The sequence below is a fragment of the Oncorhynchus masou genome, unplaced genomic scaffold, assembly GCF_036934945.1.
Source record: "Oncorhynchus masou masou isolate Uvic2021 unplaced genomic scaffold, UVic_Omas_1.1 unplaced_scaffold_1669, whole genome shotgun sequence".
Classification (NCBI taxonomy): Eukaryota; Metazoa; Chordata; class Actinopteri; order Salmoniformes; family Salmonidae; genus Oncorhynchus; species Oncorhynchus masou.
Genome location: NW_027006822.1, coordinates 1 through 5,000, shown reverse-complemented (window position 1 = coordinate 5,000; position 5,000 = coordinate 1). Strand labels below are relative to the sequence as shown.

At 46.6% G+C, this 5,000-nt stretch overlaps 1 pseudogene; it reads left to right on the top strand.

Moving 5' to 3' along the window:
* The window catches only part of LOC135531925 (ras-related protein Rap-1b-like), a 49,560-nt pseudogene extending 44,560 nt beyond the window's left edge, over positions 1-5,000 (top strand).

Below are 5,000 nucleotides of genomic sequence, written 5' to 3'. Positions count from 1 at the left end.
TCAACTGTTCAGAGGAGACTTTTCGAATCAGACCTTCACGTTCGAATTGCTGCAGAGAAACCACTACTAAAGGACACCAATAAGAAGAGACTTGACTTGGGCCAAGAACCACGAGCAATGGACATTAGACCGTGGAAATCTGTCCTTTGCTCTGATGAGTCCAAATTTGAGATTTTTGGTTCCAACTGCCGTGTCTTTGTAAGACGCAGAGTAGGTGAACGGATGATCTCCGCATGTGTGGTTCCCACCGTGAAGCATGGAGGAGGAGGTGTGATGGTGTGGGGGTGCTTTGCTGGTGACACTGTGATTTATTTAGAATTTAAGGCACACTTAACCAGCATGTCTACCACAGCATTCTGCAGCGATACTCCATCCCGTCTGATTTGCACTTAGTGGGACTATCATTTGTTTTTTAACGGGACAATGACCCAACACACCTCCAGGCTGTGTAAGGGCTATTTGACCAAGATGGAAAGTGATGGAATGCTGCATCAGATGACCTGGACTCCACAATCACCCGACCTCAACCCAATTGTGATGGGTTGGACCGCAGAGTGAAGGAAAAGCAGCCAACAAGTGCTCAGCATATGTGGGAACTCCTTCAAGACTGTTGGAAAAAGCATTCCAGGTGAAGCTGGTTGAGAGAATGCCAAGAGTGCAAATCTGTCATCAAGGCAAAGGGTGGCTACTATGAAGAATCTCAAATATAAAATATATTTTGATTTGTTTCACACTTGTTTTGGTTACTATGTGTTTCCGTATGTGTTATTTCATAGTTTTGAATGTCTTCACTATTATTCGACAATGTAGCAAATAGTAAAAATGGAGAAAAACCCTTGAATGAGTAGGCGTGTCCAAACCTTTGACTGGTTCTGTATATACAGTTGCCCTGAAGGAGTCAATCATTATCCATAAATAAACCCTTGGGTGAGTTCTCACAGATTGAGACGTGATTTGTCTGTCTAGTGAATATTGTGGCCCGAGGTGTCATCTTGTCTGGTTGGGGTGTGGGTGACATCACTCACGCTGTCCACTGAGATCTGGTCTGAGCCTTGGGCCTGACTATAACGCTCTGACTGACTCTGAAACCATCTTTCTGACAGTGTGTGAATCGATCTGGTCCAATGGCACACTCTGCCATTTACATGTATTCTCTCATGGTCTTGTTTTTTGAAACCAATACATCTGTGACTGTTTCTTAACACCATACCCATGGCTAGCCACTGTTTCTTAACACCATACCCATGGCTAGCCACTGTTTCTTAACAAGATACCCATGGCTAGCCACTGTTTCTTAACACCATACCCATGGCTAGCCACTGTTTCTTAACACCATACCCATGGCTAGCTACTGTTAACACCATACCCATGGCTAGCTACTGTTTCTTAACACCATACCCATGGCTAGCCACTGTTAACACCATACCCATGGCTAGCTACTGTTTCTTAACACCATACCCATGGCTAGCCACTGTTTCTTAACACGATACCCATGGCTAGCTACTGTTTCTTAACCTCATACCCATGGCTAGCCACTGTTTCTTAACACCATACCCATGGCTAGCCACTGTTTCTTAACACCATACCCATGGCTAACCACTGTTTCTTAACATGATACACATGGCTAGCCACTGTTTCTTAACATGATACCCATGGCTAGCTACTGTTTCTTAACACCATACCCATGGCTAGACACTGTTTCTTAACATGATACCCATGGCTAGCCACTGTTTCTTAACACCATACCCATGGCTAGCCACTGTTTCTTAACACCATACCCATGGCTAGCTACTGTTTCTTAACACCATACCCATGGCTAGCCACTGTTTCTTAACACCATACCCATGGCTAGCTACTGTTTCTTAACACCATACCCATGGCTAGCCACTGTTTCTTAACACCATACCCATGGCTAGCTACTGTTTCTTAACACCATACCCATGGCTAACCACTGTTTCTTAACATGATACACATGGCTAGCCACTGTTTCTTAACATGATACCCATGGCTAGCTACTGTTTCTTAACACCATACCCATGGCTAGACACTGTTTCTTAACATGATACCCATGGCTAGCCACTGTTTCTTAACACCATACCCATGGCCAGCCACTGTTTCTTAACACCATACCCATGGCTAGCTACTGTTTCTTAACACCATACCCATGGCTAGCCACTGTTTCTTAACACCATACCCATGGCTAGCCACTGTTTCTTAACATCATACCCATGGCTAGCCACTGTTTCTTAACATGATACCCATGCCTAGCTACTGTTTCTTAACACCATACCCATGGCTAGACACTGTTTCTTAACATGATACCCATGGCTAGCCACTGTTTCTTAACCTCATACCCATGGCTAGCCACTGTTTCTTAACACCATACCCATGGCTAGCCACTGTTTCTTAACACCATAACCATGGCTAGCCACAGTTTCTTAACACCATACCCATGGCTAGCTACAGTTTCTTAACACCATACCCATGGCTAGCCACTGTTTCTTAACACCATACCCATGGCTAGCTACTGTTTCTTAACACCATACCCATGGCTAGCCACTGTTTCTTAACATGATACACATGGCTAGCCACTGTTTCTTAACACCATACCCATGGCTAGCTACTGTTTCTTAACACCATAACCATGGCTAGCCACAGTTTCTTAACACCATACCCATGGCTAGCTACTGTTTCTTAACACCATACCCATGGCTAGCCACTGTTTCTTAACACCATACCCATGGCTAGCTACTGTTTCTTAACACCATACCCATGGCTAGCTACTGTTTCTTAACACCATACCCATGGCTAGCTACTGTTTCTTAACATCATACCCATGGCTAGCCACTGTTTCTTAACACCATACCCATGGCTAGCCACTGTTTCTTAACATGATACCCATGGCTAGCCACTGTTAACATGATACCCATGGCTAGCTACTGTTTCTTAACATGATACCCATGGCTAGACACTGTTTCTTAACATGATACCCATGGCTAGCCACTGTTAACATGATACCCATGGCTAGCTACTGTTTCTTAACACCATACCCATGGCTAGCCACTGTTTCTTAACATGATACCCATGGCTAGCCACTGTTTCTTAACACGATACCCATGGCTAGCCACTGTTTCTTAACATGATACCCATGGCTAGCCACTGTTTCTTAACATGATACCCATGGCTAGCCACTGTTTCTTAACACGATACCCATGGCTAGCCACTGTTTCTTAACACCATACCCATGGCTAGCCACTGTTTCTTAACCTCATACCCATGGCTAGCCACTGTTTCTTAACATGGTACCCATGGCTAGCCACTGTTTCTTAACACCATACCCATGGCTAGCCACTGTTTCTTAACACCATACCCATGGCTTGCCACTGTTAACATGGTACCCATGGCTAGCCACTGTTTCTTAACACCATACCCATGGCTAGCCACTGTTTCATAACACCATACCCATGGCTAACTTGTATCTAACTATTGTTGTGTCTCTCTGTGTTTCAGATCTTCTATGACCTGGTCAGGCAAATCAACAGGAAAACCCCAGTACCTGGGAAGACACGCAAAAAGTCCAACTGTCAGCTCCTCTAATGCACAGCTGCTCTGTCGCACTGAGCCAGGTGAGAACCACTTGTAGGAGTCAGAATGCCACTGCCTCATTGAAAAGACAGGCATTTGGCTGTGGCCTCCTTGTCTTAAACCTGAGGACTATATTGAGTAAGAACTTCTCCCTCTCATATGAAGAGACAATCATATGGTGCAGTTAGAAGTGTCATTAATGTCTCTATACCTCTCTCTCTCCTCTCTCTCTCCTCTCTCTCTCTCTCTCTCTCTCTCTCTCTCTCCTCTCTCTCTCCTCTCTCCTCTCTCCTCTCTCTCTCTCTCTCTCTCTCTCTCTCTCCTCTCTCTCCTCTCTCTCCTCTCTCTCCTCTCTCCTCTCTCACCCCTCTCTCCTCTCCCTCTTCTCTCTCTCGTCTCTCTCTCTCTCTCTCTCTCCTCTCTCTCTCTCGCTCTCCTCTCTCTCTCCTCCTCTCTCATTCTCTCTCCCTTTCACTCGTATCCTCTTTCTCGTTCTCTCCTCTTTCTCTCTCTCTCTTATCCTCTCTTTCTCTTCTCTCTCTTCTCCTCTCTCTCTTCTCCTCCTCTCTCTTTATCTCTCTCCTCTCTCTTTTTCTATCACTCCTCTCTCTCGCCATCTACCCACCTCTCCCTCTCTCTCTCTCTCTCTCTCTCTCTCTCTCTCTCTCTCTACCCACTTCTCTCTCTACCCACCTTCTCTCTCTCTCTCTCTACCCACCTTCTCTCTCTCTCTCTACCCACCTCTCTCTACCCACCTCTCTCTCTCTACCCACCTCTCTCTACCCACCTTCTCTCTACCCACCTCTCTCTCTCTCACCCACCTCCCTCTCTCTCTCTCCCTCTCTCTCTACCCACCTTCTCCTCTACCCACCTCTCTCTACTCACCTTCTCTCTCTCTCTCTCTCTCTCTCTCTCTACCCACCTTCTCTCTCTCTCTCTCTCTCTCTCTCTCTCTCTCTCTCTCTCTCTCTCTCTACCCACCTCTCTCTCTACCCACCTCTCTCGCTCTCTCTCTCTACCCACCTTCTCTCTCTCTGCCCACCTCTCTCTCTCTCTCTCTCTCTACCCACCTTCTCTCTCTCTACCCACCTTCTCTCTCTCTCTCTACCCACCTCTCTCTCTCTACCCACCTCTCTCACCCACCTTCTCTCTCTCTACCCATCTCTCTCTCTCTCTCTCTTTACCCACCTCTCTCTCTACCCATCTCTCTCTACCCACCTCTCTCTCTACCCATCTCTCTCTCTCTCCCCCACCTTCTCTCTCTCTACCCATCTCTCTCTCTCTCTCTCTCTCTCTCCCACCTCTCTCTCTGCCCACCTCTCTCTCCCTCTCTCCAGGTCTGATTTGCTGCTGTCTCTCTCAGCAGTGCCAGCATTCCGACGTTACTAAAACCTAACATGGAATGGACTTTCCTG